The sequence below is a fragment of the Balaenoptera ricei genome, chromosome 15 (assembly GCF_028023285.1).
Source record: "Balaenoptera ricei isolate mBalRic1 chromosome 15, mBalRic1.hap2, whole genome shotgun sequence".
Lineage (NCBI taxonomy): Eukaryota > Metazoa > Chordata > Mammalia > Artiodactyla > Balaenopteridae > Balaenoptera > Balaenoptera ricei.
The window spans coordinates 26,982,084-26,998,256 of NC_082653.1; the positions used below are offsets into that span (position 1 = coordinate 26,982,084).

Below are 16,173 nucleotides of genomic sequence, written 5' to 3' on the forward strand. Positions count from 1 at the left end.
CCCCGTCACCTTCCCTGTCTCCCCTCCCCCTCTCTGCCCCCCTCACCCCACCCTGGCCACGTGGAGCTCACTCTGCCCTTGTCATCTCTGGGCTTCCCCACACCCCGTCTGGCCCACACCCACGCAGAGCTGACAAGCTGTCGTAGTCATGCTACCAAGGACCCCTGCGATGGGGAGTTTATTCAGAGAATAAATCGTGATGATCATTGAAATTCAACAGATGGAGCCTCAGAGCAGAGTGGGGGGGGGTGGGAGCTGCCAGCTCTGGGGTCAGAAAGCCTGAGCTGATGCTTGGCCCCTCCCTCCCCGACTAGCAGCTCACTTACCACTCCCCCTGCTCCCCAGTCTCAGTTCCTCATCAGCGAAATGGGGATAATAATGCAACCTACTCGCCGGGTGTTGGGAGGATGAGCAAGCACGTGGGTGGGGAAATACTCAACACAGAGTCAGGCTCAGAGCAAATGGTAAAGTAAAACTATACTCTCATTATATAATGTGAACATTTTATATTAAATGATAAAGATCAGGTCACATAATGTGGCTCAAACAATCAAGGTCACCATATTCCTCATATCATTTTATAATTGCCTTCTAACAGCTTCCTTCCTTCTTCCCTCCCTCCCCCCCCACCTCTTTTTCTTTTTTTCTTCCTTCCCTTCTTTCTCTCATGGATTTATTTGGTCATTCAACCATTCATTTACTCAGCAAACATTTACTGAGCACTCTTCTAAACCATGATTAAGACAAGCAAGTTCATGCCCTTACGGAGCTCACTCTGGAGATGGATGGGAGACACAGACGATAAACAGGTAACAAATAAATAACAAGATAAATTCAGTTAGTGAAAAGTGTGAGGACGATAAAAGAGGATGTGATCGGGAACAACTATGCGGGGCCTCTTTACACAGGGCGGTTGGGGAAGGCCTCTCTCAGGAGGTGATATTGGACCTGGGGCCTGACTGACACAAAGGAGCCAGTTATGTAACACTCTTAGGGAACAGTGTTCCAGGCAGAGGGAACAGCAAGTGCAAAGGAATGTGCTTGAAGAGAATCAGGCACTGAAAGGAGGCACTGAAAGGAGGCCAGTGTGACTGGAGATCACAGGCAGGAGGGAGAGGATAGCATGTGACGAGGGTGCCCCAGCTTGTGAGGAGTTTGGATTTGACTCTAAGGATGATGGGAAACCATGGAAAGTTTCAAGCACAAGGATGACGGGGTTCAGTGTGTACTTTAAATAATCCCACTGGCTGCTCGGTGGAGTATGGACTTTAGTGAGCAGGGCAGGGAGCCCCATCCACTGCAGGGGTCCAGGCTTGAGAGGATGGTGGCCTGGCCCGGGGTGGTGGCTATTGAGGGGGTAAGAAGTGGACAGATTCGGGGGACATTTTGGAGGTAGAGCTGACAGACTTTGCTGGTGGATTAATCAAATTTAAAGACACTTAAAGAAAACACTTTTACCTGATCAGAGTCAAAACTTAATTGTTAAAGTGGCAGAAACGTTTTCTTTCTTTTCTCAAAATGTGCACATGTATTTGCTGAGAAGATAGGCTGTGAGCAGCCGCATGAGGAAGTAATTGTTTTCCTCATCTCTACACAATCACAATTTCTTCTAAAGAAGTTAGAACTCAGTTATACTTATCTTGTTAAAATAAACATGTGCTTGTGGCTTAAGAAATAACCCCAAATTCCTAGGTTTACGAGAGTTATTTTTTATTTAAAGATTCTTTTTATTTACAAGGATGTTTTTTGTCTGGCCTGGTGGGAACTGGGAACAGTTTACCACATCAAGACTTAAGTGGTTTTTGCTTCATTCGCCTTTTGTGAATAAAGTAAGGAACTAATCCAGACTCCTGGAGTGCTAGATCATTATTTTGAGAAATTACTGCAATTAATCAGTGCTTTATAATGTACTTGTATGCATTGAAAACAAAAACCAATACCTCTCTGACTTGCGATAAATATGGTTTACAGTTGTGGGAAATAAAACAGCATATTGTGTGGTTTTGTATGACATACAATTATATTACGTTTCGTATATTTTGATTAACTTAAGGGTGTTCTGGGAAGAGCATGGCTGTGTGAGGTAGAGCAGCTCCCTCCACCTCTCTGAGCACCTATTTGGTATGCCTTACATCATCAATTTACATATTCAGCATGGCCACAGGGTCTTGAGGGATGGGTCTCCCAAGGCATGAACATGCATGATCCATGGATGGTGGGGTTCTACCTCCCGGGGTGGCTGCAATCACAGATGAGTTGAGAAGTAAAGGTGTCTGCCGCACAATAAGCGCGACAGAAATGTTAACCATGACCATTTCCGTTCACTAGCAGATGTGGCACTGCCCTGGAGCATAAAGCAAGCACTGTTTGCAAGTCCTTTGGCCTACAAGTTTAGAGATACCACAATACTCTAGAAGTTAACTTTTTAAAATAGGGAATTCCCATTAGTTCAATTTTTGCACAATAAAGTTTTTTTTTTTTAAAGTGATATACTGGCAGGAGTCAAATTTGCATAAAATGTGATTTCCCCCTGAGCCAAGAGAACCATTCTACTGCCTGGTCTGGAGCGGCCTCAGAAATGCTTATTTTCATGACCACTAGACCTAGCAATGTAACATGGCCACGTATATAATTAAAAATTTTCTACAGCCATATTTTTTCAAGGTAAAAAGAAACAAGGGAATTAATTTTAAGATGTATTTATTTTTCCCAATATGTCAAAATTATTAACATGTAATCAATATAAAATTATCATTGAGATACTTTATATATCTATATATTTTTTCATGCTGAGTCTTCACATCCCAGGGTGTGTTTTACACGTACAGCACATCTCAGCTAGGACTCGCCGTGTTTCACGTGCTCAAGAGCTGTCTGTGGCTCAAGCTACTGTACTCAGCAGTGCAGATACAGAACGTTCCATCTCTGCAGCACAGCAGAGGCTGGTCTTGTTCATGTCTGTGTCCCTCAGCGCTTAGCTCAGTGCCTCCCTGGCACACGGTAGGAGCATAATGCACGGTTAGTGAGTAAATGCATGCCCAGAGCCCACGCTTTATGTAGTCAGGCCAAAGTAAAAGCATCAGGACCTGGTTCCTGCTCCAGTTGGGATGGGAAGGCTGGACATACAGAACTACATTCCCAAGAAGCTGTTAGGGATTGGCAAGGACAGTCAGAGCCACGCAAAGACTGCTAAAATACTTACTGAGTGAGAAAAGCAAACTGCAAAACATATATAATATCAAGCCATTTTGTAAAATGAATATATATCCGGGTTCTGCCACTAACATGTGTATGTTAGTTTGTTCACAGGAATAACAACCTGTTTATAATAATTGAGCAGCAGGATAATGAGTTGGGCTTTGAAGAATGGGAAGGATTTCAATAAAGATTTGGGGAAACTCAAGAATGTTCCAAAGAAGCACTGACTTGCAAAAAGGATTTGAGGGAGCTTATAATATTAAACCATATACAGAGCACTTCAAGGTTCAAAAAGGGTTATGCTACACCATTTAGAAAGGAAAGATTATTGAACCAGAAGCCTAGGGTGCTACTGCTACTGCCATTGGGTACTAGATTTATCTCTGAGTTTCCTAGCAGCCAAGATAAAAATGGGAATTTGTACATTGTTAACATAAAATCCCAGGAAGCATGGCAATTTACTGAGAGAAACAAATATTTTTCGAGCACTAAATTCAAAAGAGAATTTATTATGCGGATCATCCTATAAATGTCACTGAAGAACACAATGAACAGTGATTTGGCAGCAAAGTCTGCTATATGTTGACAAGTAGTTCCCAAATAGATGACGCTGATGTTTGGGTGAGTTTGGAAACCATGGGATGGGGGTGGGGAGAGGGCGAGGGAAGAGGTTTATATATCCCAGGGCTTCTCTGCAGAGTGGGGACTGCACAGCTGCTTGAAGTGAGTTAGAAATGTAACAGAGTGCCTGGCTACTCAGAGTGTGGCCAGCATGAAGACCAGCAGCATCATCGTACTGGAGGTGTTAGAAATGCAATCTCGGGCCCCACCTCCCAAATCAGAATGTGCGTTTTAACAAGGCTCAGGTGATTCACGTGATCATTCTAATTGAGAACCGGGCATAGCGAACATTTTTTGCTCTTGCTTCCTCAGCATCCATCCCTCTTCTGATAACAGTGCCTGGATATTCCTTGGGCACCCAGCTTCTCCCACACAGTGGGGTTTCAGGGGGCTAACCCCACCCTTGCCTTCAGGGATTGACAACATGGTACAGGCTCAGCCCATTAGAGAACTCCATGTCCCCCGACAACCAATGGTGCTTGGTTCAGTTATAGGTATGTATGTGATCCTAGCCGAGGCAGAGTCTGCCCTGGGGTTTTGTCGGAAAAATTAGGGAAAAGGCACTCTCTTTCCATAAGCATTGATGTGGATGTGAATGTAGATGTACGTATAGATGTGGATGTAGATGTGGATGTAGATATAGATGTAGATGTGGATGTGGATGTGGATGTAGGTATAGATGTAGATGTAGGTATAGATGTAGATGTAGGTATAGATGTAGATGTAGGTATAGATGTAGATGTAGTTGTGGATGTAGATGTGGATGTAGATGTAGTTATAGATGTGGATGTAGCTATAGATGTGGATGTGGATGTAGGTGTAGATATGGATGTGGATGCAGGTGTAGATGTGGATGTGGATGTAGCTGTGGATGTGGATGTAGCTGTGGATGTGGATGTGGGTGTAGATATAGGTGTAGATGTAGATGTAGATGTAGATGTAGGTATAGATGTGGGTGTAGGTGTAGATGTGGGTGTAGAGGTAGATGTGGATGTGGATGTAGCTGTGGATGTGGATGTGGGTGTAGATATAGGTGTAGATGTAGATGTAGATGTAGATGTAGGTATAGATGTGGGTGTAGGTGTAGATGTGGGTGTAGATGTAGATGTGGATGTGGATGTAGATGTAGTTATAGATGTGGATGTAGCTATAGATGTGGATGTGGATGTAGGTGTAGATGTGGATGTGGATGTGGGTGTAGATGTGGATGTGGATGTGGGTGTAGATATAGGTGTAGATGTGGATGTAGATGTAGGTATAGATGTGGATGTAGCTATAGATGTAGATGTAGACGTGGATGTGGATGCAGGTATAGATGTGGGTATAGATGTAGATATGGATGTAGAAAACTGGAGCTCTTGGGAGCCATCCTGACATTATGAAGGGAGGGAGTGCCTTTGAGTGAAGCCATCACAAAGGACAGCAGAGCTGAGCAATGTGATTCCTGAAGACATGTTTGAACACCTGGATCCAGCTATGCCTAAAACTTTTCAACCTCAGAATTTTTCTAATTCATGAGCAAGTAAATTCTCAATTTTGCCTAAGCCAGTTTCAGTTGGATTTCTGCCACTTGTACCCAAAGAGTCCTCACTGATTCTTGCATATTCCTGGGCCACAGTCTGGATTGAATGAACTAGAGTTTCTGGCGATGTAGGCCTGTAATCTGCATTTCTAACAATTCTTTAGGAGATTCTTATCACACTAAAATTTGAGACCAACCAATGTAGTGGAATGAAGGTCAAACCTGGGGTCTGAATATTTGGGTTTGGATCCCAGTTCTGCCACTGACTGGCTGTGTAACCTTGAGTAAGTCACTTCCCCTCTCTGAGCCTCATTTCCTTCCCTGTATAATAGAAGGCACTTGCTTCTTAAGCTTGTGGGACAGAGATGTGAAAGGCTTTTTAAAATTTCTGAAAACACATGTTTCTTGTCTAATCTGATTCGAAACCAGGCTCTGAGAGCAGAAGTGGCCTGCCTGGCCCCAGACTAACTTAGAACAGCCGATCCCTGGCTAAGACACTTCCTCAGGTCACTGCTGATCTCCTGGGACCTGAAACCGGCTCCTTGTCCCCTCCGCTTCTGCAGGTGCTGCATGGAAGGGAAATGAGAAAGTTCGGCTTGCTTGGCCTGGCTGCTTCCCGTGGTCACCGTGCTGTCTATGGAGGCCTCAGAGACTCCTCCTGAACTCAGAGCCAAGCCCAGGTCCTGCCTGTGCAGCCTGTGGAGCAGGCGGGAAATGGTTTTCTAGAAGCTTTTAGGCTCAAGCAGAGGCTTGTGAGGGCTGGGGGTGAGGAGCCCTGGAGTTTGGTCCCACCTCTGCCACAGACTCACTGTGTGACCTCAGGCAAGTCCCAGCCTCTCTCTGGGCCTCAGTTTCCCCAAATAGGAAGTGAGATGTTGGGTGATAAGTTCTCTGAAGGGAACAGCTATAGTTCTTTCCTGTGTAGCATCTCCTCCTCCTTCTTCTGACAACAGCTCCCCAGTTTTCTTTGGGAACCACCCCTCCCCCATTCTCAACCCATGGATTGCGGTAAAGCTGACTTCAACCTCTGGTTGTAGGGGTGGGTCTGTGACCAAGTCTGGCCAATCAGACTTGCAGTAATAGAAGCAGAGATGGGCATATGACTCAATCCTGGCCTGTGAGAATCATCTGTTTGGCTGGAAAAGAGGCTTGCAGTTGCAAAGCAGAGCCAAGAAATGAAGAAATACAGATTCTCCAGCCCTGCCTGAAGTTGATGTGCTCGTGGACTTTCCAGTAACCTCCTTCTTCTGTTTGAGCCAGTCTGAGTTGAACTTCTGCTCCCTTAAACCTCAAAGGGTCCTGCCCAGTGCAAAGGAAATCCTTACAAGGGATTGCAATTCATACTCAAGTGTTAATGGCTTACGGGAAAGACTGCCTTGATAGGAAGTTTTGATAGAAGAAAGTAAAGAGAGTACTAGACCCATTAGAGTAGGTGAGGGTGTGTGAAGTATGGACCCCATGAAGCTGACGGCACTGAAGCCATGCCTAGAAAGGGCCTGGCGTGTATTAGGCCCTCCATATATATTTGTGGAATGAATATATTGTGTTCAACCCTCTCTAGGCCTGACCATACTTGGCTGAAGTCAGCAGAACCAGAATTATGAACCCATCTGTCAGATGGGGAAATGGAGGCCCACGGCAAAGAGCATCCCCAGGTGGTCAGTGGCAAGTAGAGCAAGAACTCAGCTCTCCCGCCTCTCATCCTCCACTGGGTCAGCCTCAGAAGCTGCAGTGGGGAAAGGGGAGGGGGGAGGAGTAACACAAACAGGAAGCTTAGGAAGGCAGACCGCCAGAGGCCCAGGGCTCAAGACTGTCCAGTTAGAGGAAACTTCCCTTCTCGGAATAACTCAGCCATGGGGGTGGGGGAGAAAGCCTTCCACTATGAGGGACCAAGTCCCTGAAGAGTTTTCAGGAGTGCAGAGCCCTACAGCTCCCTCTTCTCGAGTTCCCTGACTGTCTTCTGAATGAACCAGCCAAACCTCCAAGTGACTGTTATCCATAATGGACATTTAGGGGTCGCCCCTGTCTCCCCATCTCTTCCCTTTTCTGACCCTCAGCTTCTTTCTGATCAAGAGCTCAAAACTTTGACTTTGCAAACAGGAAGGGACTGGAGAGACCTTTGTTTTACAGATGGGAGCAGCAGCCCCAGAGAGGGCGGGTGTCATGCCCTGGTTTACACAAAAGCAAGTGACAGAGCAACACACTGAAGAGGAACTCAGGCCTTTGGTCATTTGCCTCACTTGGCCAGAGGGTTGGCTCTGAGATGCATGTGTTCCATCCACTTGTTCCAAACATGTAGTTAAGTTTTTAGCATGTTCAATGTTACCTCTGGGTCACCTGGTCAACTCCAGAACTCAAGGGCACTTGCGAGCCTCCTTAGAATAATACTATCTTTAAGGTAGGCAGGGGGCAGGGAAGTTTGGGAAACATAGGATGGGATTTGAAGCCAGAAAGAGCTGGGTTTGAATCCCCATTCTGCATCTTACAGATAAGTGAGCCTTTAAAAAATATAAGTCAAGTCATGTCGCTCCTCTGCTCAGAACCTCCTGGGGCTGCCATCTCACTTGGAGTAAAAGCCCAGCTCCCCTCCATGGCTGGTAAGGCTCCATGACCTGGGGTCCCCTCAACCTCACAGTCCTGTCTCCGCCAGCCCTCCCTTGATCTTTCCATTTCAGCCACACTAGCCTCTTGCTACTCTTCAACTCACCAACCATGTGTCCACCTCAGGACCATTGCACATGCTGCTTTCTGGAATGTTCGTCACCCAGAAAGCCTCTTTCTCTTCATGCAGATCTCACTTTCTCAGAGGGGTCTTCCCTCATCGCCCTGGCTAAGATAGGAACTCCGCCCCCAACTCCCATCACTTTCTGGCCCCTTCCCAGCTCTATTCTTCATGGCTTTAACCACCACCTAACGTAGCAGCCAAGAGGAGGGGCCTCTCAGATCTCCAACTACCGAGAGCAGAATTGACAAATGGCCCCAGCTGCTGTGCTTTGAAGAACATCCCTGTTGCCATGGGCTGCTCCCAGCCAGGGACTGAGTGTGGCGGGGATACTGAGGCAGGCCCGTGCCAGGGGGACCTCTGATGGGAGACTTTGGCTAAGGGCTCTTTGACAGCCTTGCCAACCTTCCTTAGAACTTCCCTGCAGTCTAAGACACTTCCACCTTCCCTTCCTTGCTTCTCTTCCTTCCTCCCTCCTTCCTTCATTTGGAGTCAGACGTGCCTGCTATCTGATGGCTCTCCTAGCCTCTCCTAGCTTCTCCCACAGGCATTCCCTCTAATCAATTTCTTGCACATTTAATCTCTCTGAGAGTCTGCTTCTCAAAGGACCTGAACTAACACACCTATTGTTACCCGTGGATGTGTCATCTGTCCTCCCATAGAAAGTAAGATATATGAGGGTAATGATTGTTTGGTACATGGCTATATACTAGTGTGCAAAACTAGGACACAGTAGGTGCTCAATAAATTCTTGAGTAATTGAACGAAGCGCCCTTTAGCTGCCAGGGTGCCCTAGATTTCCCCATTTAAACGATAGTTACAAATGTGTGTTTAAACTGAGAAGGACTCTCCATGTTTGTTTATCTCTGCCTGGAGAGGAACAAAGTCTTTCCTCCATTGAAGCTGAGTGGTGGTGGCCCCCTTCAGAAAGGACATGGTGGCCAGTTCACCCCAGGGGCAACTTTTCACTTCAACCTCCCAACATGCTCTGAGGTCAGCTGCCCCCAAATCTGTCCTCAGCAAATGGAAACTTCAAAGCTAAAAAAACACATCCTCTGACCCTTTTACACTTATTTTTTTATAGTTGACAGAGCCTATTCTTTTCTGTTTTGGTGGGTATGTGTTTTTGTTTTTAAAATTACCTTTCATCACCTAGTAAAACAATACACCGTCCTTGTTAAAAATGAAAACAAGGACTTCCCTGGTGGTCCAGTGGTTAAGACTTCACACTTCCACTGCAGGGGACTCGGGTTTGATCCCTGGTCGGGGAACTGAGATCCTGCATGCCTTCGCGGGGTGGCCAAAAAATTTAAAAAAAGAAAAATTGAAAACAATACAGCTAAATCTAAGGCACCCTTGGAGTAAGGCTTGTAAGGTACCCTTTAGAGGCTCTCCACGGCCACCCCTCCCCCCTCCAGGTAGCCTCTGCTCGTGCGTTTGCATACATGTACTATATCAAAGAAGATGCTGTCGGCGCTCTGCCCCATAGCTCAGCCCTTCACCATTTCCGAACACTCGCTGGACGTCCAGCTGCTAGCACCTGCATCTCTTTGCCTAAGAGATTTCTCTGTGGCCCTTGGTGCCTGCTCTGCCCTTGAGCTTGGCAAGTGGAAGTGCTAGAGAATCACTATCCCTCGGGAGCAGCCCTCGACCAGTGGCTGACAAGAGCACGCGGATAAATACCCCAGTTCCTTTGCCTCTCAAGCGCGGTCATCAGCTCCCAGTGCTCCCAGTGGAAATGAGCTCCAGGTGCCCACAGTGGGACTGGCTTGATAACACACCTTGATTGGCTGCCTTCTCTCCTCTGTTTTGCTTCCCCGCTCTCCTACCAGGGTTTTCTGAGATCTGCTCCCAAATAAACTAAATAGTAAATGCATTTGAAATCTTTTCTATGGTCTGCTTCTGGGGCAACTCGATCTGAGACATATATACCCACAGAAAATATGGAGTATCATTTTTTTTTTGCGTGTTAACATCAAAGGAATACTGTTCTGCATGAATCATGAGGCAGTATTCTTCTTATTCCCATTTTTTAGATGAGGACATTGAGACTCAGAGAGTGAAGGAATTTGCCTGATGCATCACAACTTGTACGAGGCAATGTCAGCACTCGAACTCAGGTCTCCTGTGCTCTGTCTACTGTGCTTCATTTCTCTGGCAGAGTTGAGGGAGGATCTCCTATTCTCTTGGTTGCACCTAAGTCTCCTGGACCAAAGGATTTCATGGTGATGGTGGGAGCTCGGGCAGGTGCCATAGGGCAGGATTAGGAATGCAAGCCCCAGTGCAGTGCCATCCAGAGGGTGCAGCATGTGTGGCCACAGCCACTGCCAAGAACAGGGCACATTTTACCTTCAAGCAAGGGTTTCTTCTGTATCATTACCCATGCCTCTGAAAGTACACTAAAACTCCCAGTCCTGGGGTGGAGGAAACTTGAGAAATGGGATGGGGATCAAAGTGCTGTGAGGGTTTGCTTAGAAAGACAGAGGCTAAGAGAGACTGTACTACTAACTTTCTGTGTAACTTTGGGAAAGTTACTTACCCTCTCTGGGCCTGACATTTCTTTTCTATATAAAGGGAGACCTTGTCATGATTGGAGGGCTGGGCTTGAAAACTCAAATGGCTATAGGGGCCCACAGGGCCATCCACATGAGGAAGGTGGTCCGGGCAAGGGCGCTGCAAAGTGGACAGCTCAGGGGCAGTCTACAGGGCAGCCCCATTCAGCATCACCAACGCTGCCATGAGTCAATAGCAGGGGAGTACAGGAGACCAAGGTGCTAGACCCAGGACTGTCAGCTCTTCCAGTTTTTCAAGAGAAGACAGAAATCCAGATTTCTGTGAGCTCTCTTGACTTTAAATGTTAGCAACTAATTTAAAAAGAATCACTTTGTGGGGTCAATTGAAATACACCTACTTGCTGAAATACCTCCCAGGCAAGGGAGGGAGGGGCTGTTCAACGTCCCTCAAGTCCGTATTTTTCAGAGGCCCTACTATGTGCCAGGTGCCAGGTGTTAGAGATACAGTAGTTTAGGAGACAGACATGTCTGTGCCCTCATGGGACTTAACTTCTAAAAGAGTTTAAAGTCCAAGCCCTGACCAGTCCTCTGAATGCAGACAACTTTCTCCTCACCCTCTGGGGTAAGGGGCCCCACAGAGCATCCTGGTTGGGGTGAGATTAAGATTCATGCTTCCCACGCCCATTAGGATGGCTCTAATAATAATTTTTTAAAAAGGGAAATAGCAAGTGTTGGCCACAATGTGGGGAAATTGGAACTCTTGTACATTGCTGATGGGAATGTAAAGTAGTGGAATACAGTTTGGTGATTCCTCAGAAGTTAAACATGGAATTACCATATGACCCAGAAATTCAACTCCTAAGTACATACCCAAGGGAATTGAAAACAGGTGCTCAAATATATGTACATGCATGCTCATAGCAGCACCATTCACAATAGTCAAAACGTGGAAACAACCTGAATTTCCATCTACAGATGAATGGATAAACAAATTGTAACGTATACATACAATGAAATACTATTCAGCCATAAAAGTAATTAAATGTGTCAGTATTTAACTGGATGAACCTTGAAAACAAGAAGCCAGTCACAAAAGGTGTGGCTTTGTGTGATTCCATTTACATGAAATATCCAGAATAAATTAATCCAGCGATACATAAAAGCAGGTTGGTGGTTGTCAAGGGCTGAGAGGAGGGAGGAACAGAGTAACTGCTTAATGCGTACTGCGTTTCCTTCTAGGATGACGAAAATGTTTTGGAACTACACAGAGGTGCTGATTGCACAACACTGTGAATGTGCTAAATGCCACTGCATTGTTCACTTTAAAATGGTTAATTTTATAATGTTATGTGAAGTTCATCTAAAAATCGTTTTAAAAATTACAAACTACATAAAAGTGCTTTGCTAGGATGGTTAAACAAATTATGGTGCATCCAAACAGTGGAATATTATTCAGCCATTCAAAATTCGAGGATGTTTTAATGACATGGAAAAATGCTTCCAATGTAATACTAAGTAAACAAGTGGGATAAAAATTGTATATGCAGCATTTTACTAATTATGTTAAATAAAATGTGCACAAAAAAGACTATAAAAATAAGCTAAAATGTTTGTTATCCAAATTTTTTTAAAAAGATTCATGCTTCCAGGAATTCCCTGACGGTCCAGTGGTTAGGACTCAGCGCTTTCACTGCCGTGGCCGGGGTACAATCCCTGGTTGGAGAACTGAGATCCCACAAGCTGCGAAGTGTGGTCAAAAAAACAAAAAACAAACAACAGCAAAAGACTCATGCTTCCACTGCTTCAGCATCTACTAAGTGTCAGTCATAGTGAACGAGATGAATGAAGATCTTTGCCCTCCTGCAGCAGAGAACAGGCGACAGTGGCCCTGGGTCTAGAAAGAGCTGGAAGGTCAGCAGAGCCAGATTCTTTCTTCTCTCTTCACTGCCCCAGACTCCCTGGGTGACCCTTTCACGCCTCAGTCCTCCTCATACGCAAAAGCTGCCCCTCGGGAGAGCCATCCAGCCTCTTGGTGTTTTCCCCTAGAAACACCTGTACATGCACCCAAGACCACACATCCAGGCTGGCCCCAGCAGTATTGTGTGTTGTCGTGAACCCCTGGAATAACCTGTATGTTCCTCACCAGGGGAATGAGAAGTAAGGCAGGATGGTCCCCTGCTGGGATCCTCCACTTAAAAGGAATAAACTAGAGCTCTGTTTCTTATCCTGGCTAGACCCTGACAACTTAATGATAAGAAGGCAGGGGAAAATGAAATTGCAAAAGAATCGCACAGTTAGATACCATTTATGTAGATCCTTAAAACACGAAAAACGATTTTATGTATTGTTTATGTACCCATATATATGTAATAAATTTTTGAAAGGCACAGACAGGAAGCACTGTAATTCATGACCGAGATTGCCTCTGGGGAGGAAGAGAAACAGAACTGAGAGGGATCCAAGGTGGGGAGGCTTCCATTTTAACTGTTACTTTTAGTAATTTTATTTTTTTAAAAACTGAAGCAAACATGACAAAATGTGAACATTTGTTAATTCTGGGTGGTGGGTTCCTGGGATATTTAGTATATTATTCTCTTCACTTTTCTGTATTTTAACCTCAGCCCCCCCCCCCCAAAAAAGGATAGTGAAAAGAAAGCAGTGAAGAGAACCAGTGTCTCTTGAGGGCTTTCTCTGTGATGGCCAAAGTGGTCCTCAAAGTGTGTTCCCTGAACAAGCAGCACCAGCATCACCTGGGAGTGCAAATTCTTGGGGTCCTGTGCCAGACTTACGGAGTCAGGAACTCTGGGGTCAAGACCCAGAAGTCTGTGTTTTAACAAGCCTTCCAGGTGATTCTGGTGTTCTGCTAAAATATGAGAACCACCGGGCTAGACTGTAATAGCTATGACAATAGTTAACCCGTATTAAGCAATTAGACCTGCCAGACAGTGCTCTGAGAGCGTTCCTTCAGTAACTCAATCTAATCTTCAAAACAACCCTATGAAGGAGCCATATTTGAATTATCCCCATCCTACAGTTGTGGAAATGGAGGCACAGAAAGGCTAAATCCGCTGCCCAAGGTCCAACAGACAGGTTGCTCCCAGAAACCCTTTACCTAACCACTACACTAAACTGTCACTTACATGACCTCTAACATACTCTAGCTCACTGCAGCCTTGGAAGAAAGACTTAATAGCCCTCTTTGACAGATAAGGAAATCGGAATTTAGGGAGGGAGAGTGACTTGTCCAAGGTCTCACAAGGAGGAAAGTGAGGGGCCACGCATCCTGTGGTCTGTCCAGGAGGTTTTGGGGTTTGACCTAGACCACCTGGGGATCAGGGCCCAGCTGGAAGGAGGAGGGAGCTCAGCGAGCGGACCCAGCTGCAGCCCTGCCTGGGTGTGACTTGCACCGTCACGCCTACGGCCAGCTGTCCCCTTCCCCACTATGGCTGCCAACCCGCCGTGACCGTGACGGTCACCCACCCCCACCAGGAACCGTAAGGGCCTTCCCCTCCCGGGCTCCGTGAAGCCCTTTTTTTTTTTTTTTCCTTTTGCAAAAGGGGAACCTGGACTGCCTAGAGAAGTGGCGACTCAGGCACAAAGTCACCCTACAGCTTTCCCAGGCTCGCCGCCAGGCAATTCCGCTGTTCATCTGGGCACCCTCCCCCGCGGGTCGGCCCCCGCATCCCACCTCCTGTCCGCCGCTCCCACGACGGTCCCTCTCCCCGGCAACCCAGCTTACGCGGCTCACCACCCCGGGTTCCCTCCGCAGCCCGAAGACCCTCAGGCCGAGGGTCACGGGCCGCTGCCCCCGATCCCGTGTGCGCTGCACTCACCTGGGCGCCCGCTCCTCGTCCCGTGGGCAGCCCGGATCCTCGCAGCTTGAGCGCCCCCCCAGCTCGGCAGCCCCCGGCGTCCCGGGCGCTCGTGCCCTAGGGAAAATGGACTGACTTTCGAGAAGAGGCTGGGGCTGCGCTCCGAGGGGCTTCGGGGCCGCGCGTCTTATGGGGCCCCTCTCGTGCTGGACTGTCCGCGTCCCCTCCCACTTGCTTCGAGTCCCCGGCGGTGCGCCCGGGCTGGAACCAGGGACGCGGTGTCGCCCACAGGCCATCTGGGCTCCTTAGCCGCGCCCGGAGTGATGCTAACCCCGCCCCCAAGTGACTTAAACCCGCCCCCGAAGATTCTAACCCCACCCCAGGGACTCTAATCTCTGTCCCCACCTCCTAAAATCCTAATCCCGCCGCCTAAGGATTTTTTTAAACACCGCCCATCCAAGGTTTCTAACTCTGCCCCCAAGAATCCTAACCTTGTCCCTGAGGGATAATAACCCCGCCCCCAAGAATTTTAACCGGTCCTTCAAAGGTCCTAACCCCCAAATAACCTAACACTTCCCCCAATGTATTCTAACGCTGCCTCCCATCGCCCTAATCCTGCCCTAAAGGATTCTAAACCCCACCCTTCCGAGAACCCCACACCTCATCTCCTCCTCCTGAGATCTTAATTCTGCCCCAAAGGATTTTGAATGTCACATCTGAAGGAATTTTAACCTCGCCTACCGGAGATTTCTAATTCTGCCCCCTGGATTTTAATCCCGCCAACCGAAGGATCCTAACCCTTTTCTTGAAAAGATTCTAACCCAGCCCTCAGGATTTATGACCCTAATCCTAGGGATTCTAATCTCTCTCCTGAGAGATCCCAACCTGTTCCCATGGGGTTTTAATCCTCCCCCCAGGATTCTAATCCGGCCCATCCAAATATTCCATCCCTGCCTTCCAGGGTTTCTGATGGCACCTATCAAAGGGTCCTAAACCTGTTCGGGAGGATCCTAACCCCACCCGCGTCATTCTCACACGATTCTAAATCCACTCCTCCTCCGCCAAGCATTCCCCACCCTTCCAATCGCCACCTCCAAGCCCGGGCCCCTCCCCACACCGCGTCCCAAGCCTTCCCGGCCCTTCTGTGGTCTGCGGTTTCCGCTCCGCAGGCCCCTGGCGATTCAAACGCCAAGCCAAGTTCCTTGCCTGCAGGAACCAGCCTGGCTTACTCCTTGCAGGTTTCCTGGCAGCTCAGAGGAGTTCGAAAATTGAGGGCGCGGCAAGTGGGGCTGGAGGGCACAGCTGGAGGCCGCAGATGAGTGAGATGTGCCCAGGGCCAGGCAAGGGCAGAGCACATTTCCTCCTGGAAAGAGAGGGACTGTCACCCTAAATTCTGCTGAACACACCTCCAAAATGTACGGGAATCCTACTGTGTCTCTGTAGTCCCACTGCTACCAGCCAGTTCAGGCCACCATCATCTCTCCATTCATTCATTCAGCAGGATTGTGCTGGGCGCTGGGCTACACAGGGCTGGCTTCTTGGCCTCAGCACTATTGACATTTAGGTCCTGAAATTCTTTGTTGTGGGGTCTGTTTTGTGCATAGTAGAATGTTGAACAGCATTCCTGGATTTCATCCACTAGATGCCAGTAGCAACCCCCTTCCCCAGCTGTGACAGCCAAAATGTTTCCAGGCATGACCAAACGTCCTGGGAGGGGAGGGGGGCAGAGGAGGGGGACAGACCATGGATGAGAAAGATAATGACTCTCCTCTTATGTGTTTTGTT

At 47.4% G+C, this 16,173-nt stretch overlaps 1 protein-coding gene across 2 annotated transcripts in view; it reads right to left on the minus strand.

Moving 5' to 3' along the window:
* HCK (HCK proto-oncogene, Src family tyrosine kinase) overlaps window positions 1–14,663 on the minus strand; it is a 40,555-nt gene extending 25,892 nt beyond the window's left edge. For both annotated transcript variants that reach the window (XM_059898979.1, XM_059898978.1), the window contains exon 1: window positions 14,410–14,663. The gene's annotated coding sequence lies outside the window, so the exon portion shown is untranslated. The remainder of the gene's footprint in view (window positions 1–14,409) is intronic.
* Window positions 14,664–16,173: the final 1,510 nt, after the last annotated feature.